Here is a 19985-nt window from a genome sequence, read left to right on the forward strand (position 1 = left end):
AACAAGAGCTACCTTCCTTCACATTTCATCTGTCTCTTTAATATACGCTCTTGTCTTTCACTGTTAATCATGTCTCAGCCTCTTGCTCACATGTGACAATGTCAGCTCAAGCATATGCAACAAACTCATAATTCAAAATTACTTGGCTCTGCAACACAAGATGATCTTAAAGAACAACTGCAAATTAAATACTGTAATACAATATTTACATATATGTTATCCAATAATGTACACTGTGATTTCAATCCTGCTACTGTCAAATTCTTTGAATCATTAAACACAGGAAACCCAGTGGACAGTTTATTCATTCTAGACACGTTTTGACATTTTGGATCAAAACATTTTTTAGCATGATTAGCTAACTTGCTTAGCAATTGTTTTCTGGGGTGTTGCATAAACCAAGAACACTTTATCAGCTATGGTGAATTATCATTTCTAGCTCAGGATTACAGAAGTATGCAAAATTTGAATATTCAATAATGGAAGTTCTCTAGAAAATAACAACATTTATAACTCATTAAGAACTAAAGGCTGTTGTGTCTTGACATTATGGAGAGCTGGGATATTATGAACACGGACTTCCACCAATAATTAATTTTTTTTTACGTTAGAATTAAGCTTAAAAAAAATTAATATTTAACTGAAGCCACAGAGGTTGCTGGCAACCCAGTGCTGTGAGTGAGTTGTGCAGCTGGAGTAGATCCATTAGTCCCCAAACCAAACATTAAATAAGCTTTTGCTAATCTTAGTTCATACAATTGCATTCTGTTACAAAAGCAATATTTTAAGGGTGAACAGGAACACGTTTTCAGTTTCATTGTAGGCACTGAGTACAATACATTTAGTACTGTAATCAGCTCATTGTGCTTATTTTCCTGAAGCTCTAGTAAAAGTTTATTTTTACTTTTTTATATGGTTATCTAATAATCCTTTTTCAACTGCTGTTATATCATCTACACTGAACACTTCAAAGAGATGAGAGGAGAAAAAGCGAGTATGTGAAAAAAGCAGGTTTGTAACAGTCATGAGGGTAACAACTGTGTTATCAAATTCTATATTTTATCCTTTTTTAATAAAGTTTGCTAATGGTTCAAGCATGCACTCAACCATATGTGAAGAGTTTATAAAAACGCTCCAACAAAGCTATTTTTGTATAAACATAAACTTTTGGGGTCAGCTGTGGCCTGAGTCCCAAACTCTTCTCCTGTCCACTTTTAAATGGGGCCAAACTGAGTGAGTTTGTGTCGCTGCTCTCCTTGGAGGCAAATGAGAGCTCCCACAGATGTACCCAGGAGCAGGAGTGACTTCTCTGGGAACCTCCAAGAAGAACCTGGGGCTCCTGCATGGGAGAAGATGATGTCTGTGCCAGCAAGGAGGGACAGGGATGTGTCACTTTGGAGACATAAACCCTGATTTCCACCTTATCCTCCCAAGGTCCAAGAAGTCTTTTGCCTCAACCAATTTCCTTCTATACTGGGAAATATTTTTCTGCATTGCAAGACTAAAGTTTTTTACATTAAATGTTGTTTTGCAGAAAAAAAAAGAAGTCAACACTGATGATGTTTTTCAGGATCACATTTTCCCATATATATTAACATCATGCCTCACATTTCAGCGACTTTTATTCAAACTTACTACAGCTGAGCTGCAAAATGTTGTCTTTGTCCTTAAGACCATGACAGAGAACTTTATCTGCATTCAGATGCCTACTGGTTTGTGGTATTTCAATAATAAAACAGCAGGATTGAAGGCTCATGATGAGAAATCTGACTAATTACCTGTTAGATGATAGATGGTTGTAACTCGGCAGTGCCAGTCACTGAAAACAAAACACTTCTAGATATCAATCAGCTTCCTGACAAATTCAATTTCCATCACATTCAGTGGACAATAAATGTGAATTTTACCTCAGCAGCTACATAGCTTTGACTTTTAACTTTCCAATATGCATAATGATATTTTAATAAAGTAGAGCTTTTTTTTAAATCAATTGGTATTTAAATACCTGACATATCCATATTTCAGGCTCAAAGCTGGTGGAAATAATGAATGTTGCAAATCTGTCTTGTATTCTACTGCAGACAGCAAAGTTTTATTTAATAGCAGTGTTTTTGTTTTCTCTGTATATTTTTATTTAAGACCAATTATTTACAACACTCTTAATGGAGGTACCGTCTTTTTACAGCACCTTGTCCATCTATATGTCAATGAGTTGGGTGCATATTCTCCACGTAACTCAAAAAACAAAATGTCCATTTACCACCATGACATACCAGCATGTGGGCAAAGTTAAAACAAAGAGGGATTGGAACATGGAAATTTATAATGGGTTTGAAGAAACACTTCTCTTTCTTTCCATGTAGGGGCCAATTGCATTGTCAACATCTGGAAGTTGTGGATAAGCCTGCCCACTTCAGAATGAATCTGAGCCCACTTACTCTGCTATAAATCATGAGAGGTCAATTCCAGTGTATTTAATATCCACTTTAACTTTTGAGATGAGGATTAGGCTCTAGAAGTCATCAATCCCTTTGCTACCTTGTACACAATAAACTGAAAGCTAAGAGGAAACCTTAACATTGCCCCCAGGTTATGATGTGCATCCTTGTATCACGACAACTGATGGCCCTGATGAGCCACACTCATCACACACCAACAGAGCAGACACAGCAGGCTCTGTACCAAACTTCCGAGATCTCCATGTCTCATGGGATACAAAGTCAGAGCAAATAATTTATCTCTGCTTTTTGGCAGGTGACATCAGCACAACAAAAAAAGAAGGGTAGCAAAATTTACATTTATACTTGGTTTAGAGCACGGTGGCTTTCCTATTTTATTTCCTCTAATGAAAAAATGGAAAAAAAATAAGATCAACCCTTAATACAATTGTCCTTCTTTGAGGTGGGGACAGGAGGCACAGCCTTTTCAATGTGCTCTGTCAGCTGTCGGGGCACAGCGAAGCTCTGAGGACCCTCCATAGGTGTCCGCCCAGCCCTCAGTGCAGGAGCTGCGGGGAGCTTTGTCCTTGGGAAATGGGAAAATTATTAAGCAGGTAGCATCTGGGACCTGCTTCTTTCAGACAACATCAGGGAAAGATAACTGTGTTAGTGTAAATGATGGTCAAGGGCTTCAAGGGCTGCTCACTGGTCTGTGTGTTCAATCTGATTGATTGGCAGGTGCCGGGACAATCCTTTGCTGCTCATTTTTCCCAGCCAGAAAAAGGCCCTGTCTTTATCCAGAGCTCCCCTTCCAAGCCCCTTCTCATCAGTGGGTCTCTAGGTGACTGCTGGAGCAAGGATGGGCAGAACACACCTGGGTGAGCCTGGGTGCCAACTGCCTGGGCTGTGGGGAGCGCTGGGCCAGAAATGAGTGGTGTGAAAAAAATACAAGGATATGAAAGGGTTGAGAATTTTTCACTGGAGTCAGAGTTTACTCAGGAAACACCCTACAGTGCAGGCATTTCTTCTGAACCTGAGGTTTTTTTCCAGGTCCTGCCTCAGCACCTCAGCACCAGCACCCCAGAGACGCTGCTGAGCTGGCCGTGGCGTGCAGGATTCCCAGGGCACTGCAGGTCACACACGTGTGGCTCAGGTTTGGCTGCCTGGCATTACACTGGGTTTAAATCGTTTTGTATTGGAAGCTGCAGCCAATTTGCCCTCCAAACCAAATCACTCTCTGCAGCCTGGCATTTTACAAGTAACTGTTGGTTTCCAATTTGCAGCAATACCTGTTGTTGTTTCTGAATTTGCAGGAACTATTTCTACTTTGTGTTAAGATCCTTACTAGTACTGCCAGAGTTTGTCTCTCATTTTGTACAGTCAGGTTATCACTGTAAAAAGTGCCAATGTATCTATGAAATAAGAGGTTTAGTGCATCTGTGAAAAATTAAATTCTGAATCACAGTTTATTGAAGATTATGTCACCGATCTGCATGCATGCACATACATATCTATGTGTTGAAAAAATGCAAGTAATCAATTTAGAATAGCTTATTTTATTATATCCTTATTTATATTATATATAAATAAGGATGGTTGTATCAACAAATTCTTCTGTTTCTGATACCAATAGTGAATTACCAGGCTCACATTTATATACTACCTTTCATTAGAAAGGCATTGAAGACTGTAATGATTTTTTTCTTAATCAAACCACTGTACAGAAGAATCTACTTGGGCTTTTCTTAAAGCAGCCTGACATCAAAAGATTTCAAGAGGACAAAGGCTGCTTTTAAAAGCTAACATACTATTTATGATTTCAAATGGCAGAGGTATGATTTAGCCCGCTTTATTACAGATGTTATAAATGATGTTTCACATAAGAATATTATTCCCTTATTGCTTTCCAGGTAGAGTTTCCACTGGCTTCATTAAAAGGCCTGAATGTAAAACAGCTGCAGAACCAGGAATTGGGTCTTGGCAAGTGAAATTGACGCCCTCCCTTTTTTTTTTTTTTAACTTGCCTGACGTGGCAACATGGCAGCTATTTAATTACACTCATAGGAGAACAATAAATAAAAGTCCTATGACCTTTTGTTTCAATAAAATAAAATCTACTTATTCTTTTTAACTAAAATGTCATCTCCCATTTATTTTCCTGCAACGTGGTTGCCAGTGTCCAATTTTTAGGCTCAGTGCACAACAGTGATAAGGTCAAAACCTGAGACAGGGTGATGTGATTAGTCCTGTCCTAGGCTACTTCATAAAAATGTCTGCCACACAGCACATGCTCTATCATGCAAGAAAAATTGTTTACAAAAGGCCTCAGACAAACAGAGTTGTATGAACATGCACAGGGTACTACCCTGACTTTTTACAGTCTCCTCCCGACTGATTTTTACAAATGAGATTGGGGTGGGAGTGGGGGGAGAGCAGATTTTTAAAATGGGTAAATAGAAAACAAAACTGGATACTGTGTAAAAACCAAAAATTGAGGTGGGTGGTCTGGAAGCTCCAATGACTGTTGCAGATGACCTTATGAAGCCAAAGTGCGATTCATCAATCCCATAATACTTGCAATATGCAATATTTTCCCTGCTTTGGAACAGGCACTAACCCAAACAAAACCTGACCTGATGAGGTTTGGTTCACAGAGGTCTCATCTCTCCATGAGAATAGGTGGAATTACAAGCACCAGCACCAAGTACAAGTGTGGTACCATAGACAGAGACTTTATTTATCATACAGAGAGTGAAAACAAAGCTTTCTACTGGATTTATTAGTAAAAGGGAACAGAAGAATCTAGTATGGACAAACGGCATGTTCCCTACATCTCAGCTGCCAGGACTTCCTGCCCTCAGGCTTAGATATATTTGTCTGGTTATAATTCAGTAAAGTTGTATGATTTCAAGACATTCCAAACAAACAAAAATCTAGGATACCATTTGAGGATGTCCTGACAATGCAATATTTCCCATTACAGTTTAAAATAAAAAATGGAGATGCTAATTAAATGCTCTCACAAAGATGAGTCCTTCTCCTCTGAAATGGTTTTTATTAATTTCATTTTTTTAACAGTTTAAGGACTGTATAAATTAAAATGATAGCAGTTTTATCTGAATGAAATTATTATAACATGTATATCAATAGAAGAGAGAAAAGCATATGGAATATATATATATATTCAGAGCTTGATTGTGCTGTTTCTTTGTATTCAAAGGCCTCTTTGACTTCACTGGAAATTTTACATATGTGACAGTTGCAGAAATGAGTCCTCATATTGTAGAGAAATCAAATTTCCATGTTAAAGAGACTCTGTTTCTAATTTCACTTGGAAAAATCACAGTTTTTCATATGTCCCCCAACTCGTTATTTTTCCAGCCTTTCTAAACATTGGTGCTTTTTATAAGTGAGGGACACAGGGAAAAAAAAAAAAAAAAAAAAAGAAAGAGAGAAAGAAAAAGAAGACTTTATGTATACCAGGGGATAAATATGCTACTGGAACAAGTGTTTGGTGTTGAGTGTACTGTCAAGAGTAAAGAGAAACACGGGTAATACCATCAGCGCCCCAGTGCTCAAAATAAAATATTAATGGCAGCATTTCCTGAGAAATTAAATTACTAGAGAAAAAAGTCTTAAAAATATGCATTCCCCTGCCTTGTTGAAAGCCCTCACACAAATTATGGTCAAATTAATATCCTTTTGTCTTTAGCACACATACTTTATGACCTTGAGAGATGTTCTCATGTAAATGTCTGAGGTTTTCTTATTCAGAAATAGCCATATTTTACACACACTCACTGGCCAAGGAAAAGAGAACAACCATTAGCTAGGTTTGAATGGGTGAAAGTCAGTTGTTTGTTTGCAGGAGTCATGAGATGATCTGGGGTCTCGTTAGCCTCTCCTTAAACCTCCAAAACGGCTCAGCTTTAGTCATTCTGGACCTGAGTGCGTTGATTCTGAAGGGTTAAAGCTGCCCACACCAGTTTGTTACAGCTACACCGATGGACAGTCAGACTCAGCACATGAAAACAGTGCTCTTTTTATTGCAATGCTTCACAATTTCTTTATGGTTCACACTCAGACATTAGGAGTGACTCACTAGCTGTTAGATAACTGCAGTTCTCACTAACCTGAAAATAAAAAAAAAATCGAGATCCATTCTAACAGAGGTCCTCCATATGTGAAAAATACTGGCTGCTATGCTTCTAAGAAGACTATAATTATCTAAAATACAATTCATTATGTCAAGTCTCCAATGCACACTATATTATCAAAAGGAGTAAAAAAAATTATTTCTGGATCGTGACTATTTCAAAAAGACTATTTCATGAAATAAAGGAGGGAAACATTATGACTCACACCTATCAATTTTCTATTACCTATATTCATTTCTATCTGAAAAAAAAAAGAAAAGGGAAAAGGAAAAAATCAATGACCTGCCAATAAATTGAAACTGTTAGCATGTTTTATACACATTAAAATCATGTTTCAAGTAGGTTAATAATACCCCACGAGCCTCAGAAGCAGTGAAGAACACAACCTTCATTTGCCCTGACTGTGATACAAGAAAAGGCTTGCTCCTGCTGAGAATACAAGGGGGCTAAAACTTTCTTTTCTCTGGAAAGGTCACCAAGAAACATAGATATTTGGGGCATAAACCTGCATTCAGTTGAATACTGTCAAATGAGGAAAATCTGTGTACCTCTCATGGTACTTTGTATCTTGTCAAACACTGATGTGCTGAATTAAGGTCAGGCCAAGTATCTGTCTCCTACTCCAGGCTTTGCAAGAAAACCATCCCTAACACTGTTATTATTAAAATTATATAAATGAGTATTCCACAGTTCCACAGTCATAAATAAGTCCACAGTCACAAGTAAGTTCCACAGGCATAAATAATTTTTCCAGCAAGATTTTTCACAGTTGTCCCCCATTTTGAGATATAATCCACTCTGCTAAACTTTAGGGACAGTTTTGCAGAACAGAGGCAAACATGGTTAAACCTAAGATCCCACAGCAGTATAATAAATATTCATCAGTACTACATTTGCCTTTATGTACTTCCCAAGCTTCAAAATAGCTAAATGACACAAATTTGTTACAGTGGTAACAGCAACACAATTATGGTTAGTGGCCTGTCGCTGCTACCATCCAAACTTCAGCTTACAATAATATTAAACTCTTGACAGGCCATTCATGGATCAAACTAAAAATATAAGGAAAAAAGAGAAATGGTTTTAACAACTGAGAGTTTATGGAAATGCCAGATGACAAGCTAGTATATGGAAGAGAAAGTTAAATGTACAGTGAGAAAAAAAAAAACAAACAACAAAGACTGTGCATATAGCACAAAGGTTTTATGCATACACACAATATTTACCTTTATGCTTTTAAAAATCAGTACTTTTCTTGAAGGAATGGGCAGAAATTAGGGCCCTGAAGGGATGTTTTCCTCCACATCAGAGGCCCAAACTGAGCTCAGGAGATGCAGAAGTTCATTCCACAGACTTAAAGGAATGATGTCTGCCCAACTGGGCAGCAGCCAGTGCTGGAGGTGGACATCTCAGAGGGGAACCCAGAGACAAATCCTCCTTGCAGGCAACAGTCACTTGGTAGAAAAGCTTTCACTCCCTGACCCACGACCAGAAACAAGGCGGGTAAAAGATATAATTTCATGTTATCCGTGGTCTAGGCTTGAGTGTGGACCAGGAAAGGAGAAGGAAGGAGGGGAGTAAAAGAGCAAGAAAGAGAGATTTCCAGTGAGTGGCCAAGTCAAGTCATGATCCTTCCCTAACCTGCCCAACGTGAGTTTTTCCGTCTTCATTGGCTGTTTGGAAGCAAAAACAGGTGAACAGCAGCCTTCCCAAGGTGACAGCCAGTGCTCCCCAGGATGGATCTCCACCAGGATGGATCGGGCTGGCCCTGAGGGCTCTAGGGCCTTCACAGGGATTATCTCTGAAACAAGGTTCCCCACTCCAGGAAGAAGTGCTCACCCACCTTCTCACAAAGGATTGCATATCAGAGTGCTACAATGGGGGCTTTGGATACTAAAATACTTTTTTTTTATAAAAGCCCACATTCCATAGCTCCATGTGCTAGCATCCAGTGAATTACTAACACAAATAATTAAAGCTAATATATGGTTGTAAAAATAAATGAATAAAGTATATTTCATTATGCAGTATCCTTGATTTTTATGGTGTTTGTTTGATTACTCACTAATTTGCAAAATGTGGTAATCTGCAGTATGCATCCCAGTCATTAGTGAAATCATACTGTACTTTAGTCAACAGGCTGATGATCTGACATGTTGCACCAGCAGCCCTGTATAGAAGGGCAAAATGAATTAAAGGGCCTGATTCTTGTTTTTATAAAAGCCAGTTTACAACACTCAGGCAATGAAGAGTAACCACCAAGTTTCTGCAGAGAGGTTTATGGTGATACAAAAGAACACTAAAGTAAATAATAACCTGAGCAAAGAGCTTATGCCTTTTGGGGTTTCTTTCCACATATTTTATAATTTAGTATCTCTGATTAAATTTGGTGAGAGTATCTAGGTGACACCTAGAAGACCAATATAACTCGGTGCAGATACCAGCGTAAGTTCCAACACCCAATTTTGAGAAACGTATGTTCTCTTGAACAGATATACGGGTGTTATCATTGGCACAGCTAAAAATAAATATTAAATCCTCGTTAGTCAAAATAAAGAGTACTCTGAGGTTTCGCTTTCGTCGGTTAACAATAACACCTACGGGAAAACATTAAGTCTAAATGATAGCATATTTATTATTTGACAAAAAACTATCTTACAAAATGTTTTGTTTTAATTCCCAGATGATTTACATAATAGATTATAGCAGCTGCTACAACAATTCCAAAGTTGTTTTTTTTCTGAGTAGTCTTTGAATCCTCTAACACTACACGTGTTTTTCTAGATCTTATTTTTCAAATTAGCATGCCTTGAGAAAATACCTACATGTATTTTCCTAGAACCACACTAGCTATTGATCTCAGCTTGACAAAAGTGGAAGAATTCCTAGGTCATTTCAAAGTCACCTGTTGAACTAACACAGAAGAAATATTTCATGTTCACCAGCCTAGAACCTTTACAGACCAGTGGACAGTTCAAAAGTTTCACAGGGCACATATGGTTGCGTTGCACAGCCAGAGCAGAGTGTCCTGGCAGATTATCACTGTATTTCAACATTTTAATCTGAGCCCTAAAACAACAGCTTCTACCCTGAGTTCCTTCTCAGGCAAAACTCCTCCTGAAACAGTGGTGGGCATTTTGTCTAATTCTAGCCATGTGCAAACTTATTTTGGGATGAGCAAATAATTAATCTATTAAAAGGTTCCATGGGACATTCCAAAAGTTGCCGTGAAAAATTATTGTCAGTGCACAGCTGAGATGCTGCTTTATAGAATTAGCTCATAAAGTAGTATCGTGTGTAATTGCGTTCATGTTATCACTGTCTCTTTGCAAATCTCCAGAGATTTACAGCACCACACACTGGAGCAAGACTATCTAATATTTATAATGTTTCGCTATTTTCATCTACTTGGAAAAAACATGCAGACTTCTAGAAAATCTGACACGATGTGTCAGAAATAGCAGTGTCCACTGGCAGGATCTGTAGCAGTACACAGGACGCAGGCAGATGAGATACCACAGCAATTGCAAGCCACTAAACAGCTGCATGGCATTTACTCAAAATACTTTATGCATTTAACACACTCCTTGAGCAGAATTTGAAAGAGGGTCATTGTTTATTTGGGCATGTCAGAGGAAAAACTTTGTTTCTTTACTAGACCTACAGAGTATAAACAGATCTGGATTGTAAATCCCTTTCATTGTACTTCTACAGGTAAAAATATTTTAACTCTTGACAGCTTTTGCTGGGGAAAAATTAAAAGGCTGAAGAACTTTTCCTATAGTCTAACTCAAAGTCCTGCTTGGAAGAGGAGAGATTGTTCCTGAACCGCTTTCATATCAGAAGTGAGTTGTTTACAGCTTTTTGAAACATTTAGGATTTTCTCTTAATATTTCTTATTTTATGACCAGAAAAACTAGGAGCATGCAGCTTTCTGATTGCTGTTGTCAGCCAGCAGGAAAACACTTAAGCAAGAGTAAAGCAATTTCTTTATTATTGGTGGGGTCTTAAAATACATGTTCAAGCTTCATAAAGAACTTAGCACTGACGGGAATTTTGCCACGGTAAGAAAGGAAGAATTTGGCCCTTTCTCTGCAGCTACTGACAACACTCCACAATTTTATGCTGCTAGGATTTTTTAATTAAATGTCCTATTCTTCAGTACACAATAGAACTAAAAAGGAGAGAGTATCTAAGTATGAAACTAAGTTTGTAAAGGAGTCTCTAAGTCCTTTACAAATGTGGGCAGAAAATTAAAAATTCCAGCGATACCGAGATTTTCTGGATAAGCAAGTCCATATATTTTTAAGGGGTGGGGGTTTTTAAATAGCTGTACTTTTTGCCTCAGTCAATAAGTATCATGAGAAGGAGAAATATGATATTAAGCAGGATCTGATCCTAAACTTATGGCTCCAGTGGGAACTGACTAAACCCCATTTATAGCATATCCCAACAGAAACACTCCATTTGCTGTAGCAGTGTTTACTGCATCTGAATTCTCCTAGCAGAAAGCAGCATTTTCACAGTCGAGTTCCAATATTAGCAGTGAATTAATTATTAAGTTTTATTTGTGGGGCCATGCTGAGGTTGAGGGAACAGCGAGGGGGGGGGGTCGGGGTCCCTCATTGCTGTTATTCCTTGGCAAAGAGTATGGATTTGGTAATCTGGTCAATTTTCAACTTTTAGTCAGCCATGTGCCTGAAAAAAAACAGTTTACTGGAAAGAACCTGACCAAGTCTCTTGGGTAGTTGCTGAATTCATACAAAAATACACCTTTGGGCAAAAGAACAATAGTTTAAGAAATATCCTGAAAGCAATCATTGCTTGGATAAGGTGACTTGCATGTCATTTCCATCAGCTCTACAACATCAGTCCAGCTTTCCTATCAGTGCTTGCATCCAAACAGACATTTTTATGTCAGAAATGAATCAATAAATTTTAATCTAGCTCAAGAATGTTACCAGTAAATAATGTGCTATAAACCAAAGCAAAATTGAAAAGAGACAAAAAGTGCCGTACCTGTACAGTAATTTATACTCTGTCTGAAGCCTGTTCCAACTCAATAGGAGTCTCCCATTGATTTCAGTGTGGTTTGGTCAGTCCCTTATTTCAGCCCTCATGTGTTTCACCAGTTTAATGTAGTCACCCTTCCTGGTAGCCTTTGTCCATTGCTCCTAATAGGAGCATTCAACAATTTGCTGTACGATTAAAAATGTCTGTGGAAGCATGGACCTCGCTGTGTATTGACCAGACATACACAGAGGCTAGAGAACTCCTGCAAATATCACAGCAGAAAACTAATCAAGGACCAAGAATATATTTTTATTTTAGCTTTACAAAAATATCCTGAGTATTTTAAATTATAAATACTCATATTAGGTACACCATTTCAGTGAAAGTCCTGCTGCAAGCAGTAGTGATAAATAAAGATAAATAACAAAATCTAAACGGATCAAAAGTATGACTGACACTAAAAGTGCTGTAAGCAAATAACCTGCTTCACTCACCTGTGTGAAAGATAATGATTTTGATTTAAATATAGATACTCACATTAGGTATGTAACTGCCTGTATTATAACCCCACTTCCTAAACCAAACGTGTCAATAAAGCATAGAGATAAGGCAAAGAAAATCCAAACTTGAATAATTGAACACTTCTTTTTATAAATAAGAAAAAATATCTAGAATGCTGTGATGCTGGCATTGCATTTACAAATTCTTGATTTATATCTTTATGTTTACAATGTTTATTGATTTGTATTGATGAGCTAGTGGAAATACACATCTATTCAGCACGCGTGTTATTTAGCAGATGAGTATTTTCAGGATATTTTCTAGATGATAGTTCTTTTAGATGCCAAACAGAAACTACACTTGCTCTGTTAGTATTTTTTTTTTTTAATGTACAATACCTTAAAACCTAAAATTCCACTGCAAACCACCCTCCGTTACAGTGCTTCATGCTGACCTAGGTGTAAACTGCCACCCTTCAAGAAAATCAAAGAAAGGTGAAATTTTAAATGAAAAAAAAAAAAATCTGTTTGCATGGGGGCAGAGAGGCAATGTTCTTTCAGAAATAGTGCACCTAATCCAAGTTTGTTTCTAATGTGAGCTGTTTGAGCTTGCTTGGCCTGCAACCTGCAAAGATATCCTGTCAGATGTGCTGTCCACTTTTTTCTATGAATTGTTAGTAAAATCTACTTGAAATATAATGAGGGAAAAGATATACAGTAACATCTGCAGAGGATTTTTTGTCAACTTCTGAGGTGACCATTTTACATTCAGACTGTAAGATGTGCACAGTAAATGGGCCTGAGAAAGAATTCTGAATCTCACAGCATTTGGTTTATATTTTTTTGACTACAAGTGAAGTGTCTGGCACATCATTCATTTCTGACTGGAAGGTGCAGATTTGAGGACATGTTCAACCCTGCTCTAAGTTTAGACAGTTTCAGAATAAAAAGGAACTATTCCCAAAGTCCCTGCCCTCTAGGTCTGCCTTTTAGATAATGAAGTTTCTGAAGGCGTTGCTCAACACAAACCGACTACAGAGGAAAGGGGGGAAAGAGGGGGGGGAGGGAAGAGGAATATGACAGAAAAACACATGGTTTTGCATTTCTTCTGAGTTTATTCAGAATTATATCCATCTGGGTGAAACAGCTAGCTACCCACCAAATCAATGGTCTGATAATTCAGGGAAATGTAGAGCTAGGTTCTTAGCTGTAAAATGCATGTAAATGAAGGAAGGCGTGCACAGAGGTGAATGTAGTTTGGTAGGATAGAGTTTTTCATAGATAAGGTATTAATTTGGAAAGAATAGGCTCCTAATAAAATGCCAGCGTTACAGCAGTTTTATTAAAACACATCTTGGAATAAAGGATCAGATTCTCTCGGACTCAGCTGCAACCCACTGAGGATCCTGAGCAAAGGCACCATTTATTAGCAGAGGCGACTCATTAGAGAGGGGGAAATTGCTGTCGGCTAGGAGCTCGGTCCCGCTTCAGCTGGAAGTTTTGCTTGAGGAGCTTGCCGTGCCCGTGCCCCTACCCGTGCCCTGCCGCCCGCTGCAGTGCGGGAGCGGCTCTCACCTCTTCCCGCGGGGACAGGAGGACATCAGTCTGCGCTAGGAGACCGTTCCGTTGTCTCTAAAACAGTGATTCCTTGGCCAGCCTGCCTGAGCAGAGCAGCAGTACCCGCAGATGCTCAACAAATGATCGGTTAAAATACGAAACGCGGGCTCCTTCTCTTTTTTAATCTTTTTTTTTTTTTTTTTTTTTGACATCAACTTCTGAACTTCTGGGCGATTAATCCCTCTCCAGAGTTTGCCCGTGCCTTGTCACGGGAGTAACATCCTGCACAACTTAACGAGATAAACCCTGACAAGCTAATCAGGCCGGGCGGGGGTTGGCACCGCGTCCCGGGGCCGGCGGCCGCTCCGCGTCCCCGGAGCCCTCCGCGGATGGCTGAGCGAGCCGGCGGGGAGGCAGCGGGGCCGCGGGCCCTGGGCCGGCCCCGAGGGCAGCGGCGCTGCCGGGCGGGGCCCGCGGGCGGCGGCAGCGCTGAGCGCCGGGCCCCGCAGCCACCCCGCACCGCGGCCTCTGCGCGGGGACCCGCGGGCGGGGGCCACTGCCGTGCGGGGGCCACTGCCGTGCGATTACCGGGCTCGCTGCTCAGCGGCGCGCCCTGAGCTTGGCGGGGCCCGGCGGCTCCCCCGCCCCGCTCCGCCGGGACCGTCCTCCCGCAGCCGCCCGGGGGTTCCCGGGCCGCGGGGCAGCCCTGCCCCGGCTCCCGGCGCTATCGTTCTACCCGGAGAACTAGAGCGCCTAATTTATCCAGTCCTCATTTGCGACCGGTCTCCTGCTAAATTATGTCAACCAAAGGTCAGCCGGACTCAGCGGTTTTCTTCATTTTCTTAATTTTTAAAACAAACAAAAAAAAAAAAAAAGGGAAAAAAAAAAAAGAAGGAGGGGGAGTGGGATGGGGGAGGGCGGGGGAGAGAAACCAGCAAGTTATTCAAATTCAGCCTCATCTGAATAATCGTGAATTTGATCCAGTCAGAGCTGCAGACTGTACATTAAAAATAAACGTCCAGGAGGCATTTACTGAAGTTGATTTATTTTTTTAAAAATAGGTTTTAAAAATGCAACGTCTCTCCAGCCCCTCCCCCCAAAGATAGAGTGAGTTTTCAGGTAGTGCACGAACCTTACGGAGTGGTATCAGTGTGTCTGCAATATTTAAGCTGAATCCATGACCCCCCCAATCATAATTGTATGTTCACAAAGCACATATGGAAGCTGCATTCTTTGTATACTTTGTTATGGTCTGGTGTGTAATGTAAATATCTAAGTTCCTACCCAAAACACAAGCTCACTTTCCCAGTAACAACCAAAAAAAAAAAAAAAAAAAAGGAAAAGAAAAAAAAAAGTTGCTTTGCAAACTTAAAGAGAATGACATTAGTGCCGTGCTACTGTCGGAGCCAGCAGTGATTATTTGGTCTGTTTGCTCCCATTCAGAGTTAATACACGACAATAGTTTTACTCTGTGCTGCTTGACGTGAAACCACTGGGGTTGGGCAATTCTGTTCCAAACAAATACAACTTCTACACCCATCCCTGGGACAGCAAGCCGAGAGCTGAGCGAGTTTTGCAATGGAGAAAAGCATCACTTACCACGACGGGGATCTAGATCTCGGCAAATGCTGCCAGTAGGTCTGAGAAGTGAAAAAACTGGAAGGGAAGCGCAAAAAGCAGAAAGTTGGACAGGGGGATTTGTGTGTGTGTGTGCGCGTGTAAAAGCCAGAGGGAAATGCGAGCACAGCGCTCCCTGCTCTCCCTGGTCGCCACCAAAACAAAGATCCAGGAGTTAAGGGAGCAAAGCTGTGCCAGATCTACACACACAGCTCCTTAGGGCCAAACCTCAGCTCCTCACTCACTCCAGCTAGCGACAAGGGTTAATGCTCCGGAGGGACAGGCTAGCCGGCCCTTGACACCATTGGCTAGAAAAGAAAGCAGGTTTAAGGTAAATTTACAGGCGCTTTGCAAATTGCAAAGGGATAATTTTAAAATTAATATAACAACAATAATAATATTAATAACAGCAACAGCAGCAACAACAATAATAATAGAGCCCATTCTTGTCCAGTTGGCTGAGAAGGGAGGGCACGTCCACCTCCTCTGCCCCCGCAGCGAGCGCTGCGCGGTCCCGTCCCAGCGCAGAAGCCCGAGCCCTGCGCCTGCCCCAGCCCACCGGGGGGACCTGGTTATCTCTGGAAACACAACAGAGACGAACCCGGGGGGGAAAGGGCTGGGGAGGAGAGAGGAGGCGATGCAGCCATGAGCACTAAATGCAAAGGTTCAGCCTCACACTTGGAGATCAACAGTTTTCTTGGGAGCTAAATGATGGGAGCGAGTTCCCACGTGAAGGCAGGGGCATGTGGCTCAGGTGTGTGCCCGGGTGCCAATGTCCCCCTGAACGCCCTCCGTGCTCCTACAATCACTGGGGAGCTTCTCCTTCGGATAAAGGGGAAAATGGAAGAAAGAAAATAGGCTGGATGGAAAGGAGGGCAAAAATATGTATGAATATACTTCTGTGTAAATGTTGGAGCAAACGGTGACTACGTTGTGTGCACAAGACGAGCTTCCACTTGGGGAACCGAGGTCAGGATCTGCCCTTTCTGAAATGAACAGACGACATGATGGACACCGGCTTTATTGTCGCCTCTTGTAGTCGGCTGGGGCGTGCAGGGAGCCTCAGCCATGCGGGGAGGGTGACCCGGGAACTCCAGGTGTTGGAGCGGCTTCCACAAGGCAGCCCCGGCAAACACATCGATGGGCGCGCGTCCGTCTGCAGCGCCGGGCAGGGAGGGCAGAGGGGGCGATGAGAGAGGTGGGCTATGGCGGAGGGGCAGAGGGACGCAGAGGTTGCCGAGAGAGAATTGTCACTGGGAGACTTCCAGCCAGCCTGGCTCCAGCCGGAAGGGCCTTTCTGGTAACTTTGGGGATGCCGGGCCGGGCCGTGGGGCCGCGGCCATGCCCGAGCCAGGGCAAGTGCCCAGGTGTGTCCGGGAGCCCGCACGGGCTCCGAAGGGTTCCTTGCTCCTTCCTACCCGCTCCCCATCGGGCTCTGGGGGAAAAGAAAAACCCATCTCATTAGCGAGATGCAGAAGCACATTTATGATACATATGATACCATGGGATGTTATTTTGCCACCGTACAAAAGGTTTTAAAATCACTTTGTGCCATTGAACAATGAGTACTGGGAATTATTACTGTTTGTTAAAAAAAAAAAAAAAAAAACAACACACAAACCAAAATAACAACAAACCCTGCAGCTTACAAACAGAATAAACACCAAGAGCCTGCGTTTCTTCCTCGGATCTATCATGCCATGTCGATATATCAGCAATAAAATATGAAGGGCCATACAGTATGATGAGGTTTTTCCCTAACAGGAGCGAGGCAGAAAGGAATCCATTACAAGAACCTTTCTCCCATCCCCGGAGATGGTACTTTTGTGGCGACTGCACCCGTCGCATTTTTTGCCACATAACCCCACGAAAAACCACTCGGCCAGGCGAGGAGGGGGGCGGGGGTTCGCTAAAGCGCCCGGTAAAGGAGGAAGGTGGCGTTCGCCCAGCGAGCCGGGGAAGGCTGGAAGCGCCCGCCCGGGCGCACTGATGGGCAGCCGCGGGGGACGGTGCGGCGGGAGCGACCCCGACCGGGCCGGGCCGTGCCGGGCGGCCCCGGGGCGCTGCTCAGGGGCGGGCGCGGGCACCGGCACCGGCACCGGCACCGGCACCGAACACCGACACCGGCACCGACACCGGCACCGACACCGACACCGGCACCGGCACCGGCACCGACACCGACACCGGCACCGGCACCGGCACGAACACCGGCACCGACACCGACACCGACACCGGCACCGACCGCGGGCGGCGGCGCGGCATAAATATTCAACAGCACGTGGAACACGGGCCGAGGGAGCGCATGCGCCACCGGGGCGCACGGCGGGCGCTCACACACACACACAGAGAACACACAGAGCACACACATCACACACAGAGAACACACAGAGCACACAGAGTACACACATCACACACACAGAGAACACACAGAGCACACAGAGTACACACACATCACACACAGAGAACACACAGAGCACACAGAACACACACAGAGCACACACACATCACACACAGAGCACACATATCACACACAGAACACACACAGAGCACACACACATCACACACAGAGCACACAGAACACACAGACATCACACACACACAGAGAACACACATCACACACACACAGAGCACACAGAACACACACAGAACACACACATATCACACACACAGAACACACAGACACACACACACAGAACACACACACATCACACACACACAGAACACACAGAGCACACAGAACACACACAGAACACACCACACACACACAGAACACACATCTCAGAACACACACACACAGAACACACGGCCGGTCACACGCACATACACAGAACACTGGCACACGCCACTCACTCGCTCACACACACGACACACATGTTCATTCACACCCCCCACACCTCCCCCGCGCACTTCCGCGTGATTTCTAGGAACCTTCCCCAGACGGACAGCCCCGCACCTCCCCGCTGCCCCCTACCCCCCCAGCCATCTGAAAGGGGCAGTATCAAGCACAAAACACATGTGTCCCGGCGAGGAGAAGCTGGCTGATGTGGGGGTATTTTCCAGTTGGGGGTTTTTTCACTCTTTGGCCACATTTTTTCACGGGATTTTTGGAAGTGGGAAAGATCCAAAAGGATCTTGCAGTCCTGACCCGTGCCAAAACACAAGTTTTTGGGGTTTTGTGTTTTGTTGGTTTTGTGTGTGTGTGTGTGTTTTTTGTGGGTTTTTTTGTGTGTGTGTGTGGGGGGGGGGGTTTTTTTTTTTTTTTTTGCTAAGCAATACGGTGCCCACGTCTCGCAAAGAAGCATGTGTGGACGTGGGCTTGAGTGTGCCCCGCTGCCTGGATGCAGCTACCCCAGACAGCTAATTCTATTTGAGTTCCCAGATGTAAACACATGCACAATCACAGATGCACACATCGAGCATTTTTTTAATAGCAGTTTCATAGAGAGGTAGTATGATCATATATATCTAAAAGGTAATTAATTTGATTTATTATACTTGAAAAATCCTGTCTGCAGTACCGGCGTCATCTGGAAACTTCATGCTATTTTATACTATCGTTCTAAAGCCGAAATAAATGTTATGAATTGATGACAGCTTCCAGCTGCATGATAAAAATAGCCCCTTCGCTTCACAGGATCGTGTTTCATGTTATCGAAGATGAACCAAATCTGACCCATAGATGTTCGCAGCAGGGGAAAAAAATTGGTACAAAATAAAAAGCTTGGCCATTTTTAATAAACAATGCGCCCTAAAACACAGCATCTTTGCAGTGAAACGGAACCCACCTTCTTACGTTCAGCAAGTTCAAGAAATCAGTCCTGCCCATCGTTCAAAATACGAATCTCAATTATTAATGTTTCTTGTTGAACTTGGAAATTACACCCATTTTGTTACAAACGCGATCCATTGTACAGAAACATTCGCATTAAATAATAGAGGTTCTGTGAGCCTTCGAAAATATACTTCCACTTAAACACATGAATACGAGTCTCTCTAGAAACACCGCTCCTTTATGCACAAATGTAGACAGAGGTGTGTATATACAGATGCGGACATATTAGTAATAAAACCAACAACGCGAATGGTGATTCCGGTGAGCTTGTGCGCATCTGCAGCAGTGACCGTGTGTCCTATGAGTTACATCCTCAGCACAGGTAGTGCCGGTGCCCTCCACGGGACCTCCCCGTGCCCGCGGAGCCGTGCTGGACGGGGACGGCGGAGCCGCACCGCAGGCCGGGCTGCGCGGCCGCGCCGGGCCCCGGCCGGGCCTCTCAGCGTTCTCCGGCCTCTTCCGGGCAGCAAACCCCCGCTCAGGAGGGAATAGCCACCTTTGGAGGAAAGCGTGATGATCTGCCTCGGAAACGCCGCCCTGAGCCGCGGGGACCAAGCCCGCATTGAAGGTGCCCCGCGGGGCGGCGGGCGCGTTCCCCGCACCGACAGGAACACCCGTGTGCGGGCTCGTGTGAGCGCGGGGCGTCTGTGTGCAAAAGCATATGGAAACTTCATAATGGTGATGTATAGTGTGCCTGGTACCTGTACAGCCTCCTTCGTGGGCTTATCGCTCACGAATTCCTCTCTCCATCTGAGCTGCAACGGCAAAATGCACACTGGTTCTGTTAGCGGTAGGTCACTTGACATACTCTGCCCTTTCTAGAGGGGATCTCCTTCTGCGTCCTGCCTGCTGGAAATGGGCTTTGCAGCGG

At 43.0% G+C, this 19985-nt stretch overlaps 1 long non-coding RNA gene across 1 annotated transcript in view; it reads right to left on the bottom strand.

Moving 5' to 3' along the window:
* LOC126636328 (uncharacterized) overlaps nt 1-15735 on the bottom strand; it is a 103912-nt gene extending 88177 nt beyond the window's left edge. The window contains exon 1 of the long non-coding RNA XR_007627948.1: nt 15265-15735. This is a non-coding gene — a long non-coding RNA (uncharacterized LOC126636328). The remainder of the gene's footprint in view (nt 1-15264) is intronic.
* Nucleotides 15736-19985: the final 4250 nt, after the last annotated feature.

The sequence above is a fragment of the Myiozetetes cayanensis genome, unplaced genomic scaffold (genome assembly GCF_022539395.1).
Source record: "Myiozetetes cayanensis isolate MyiCay16 unplaced genomic scaffold, myiCay2020 scf13, whole genome shotgun sequence".
Taxonomy (NCBI): Eukaryota; Metazoa; Chordata; class Aves; order Passeriformes; family Tyrannidae; genus Myiozetetes; species Myiozetetes cayanensis.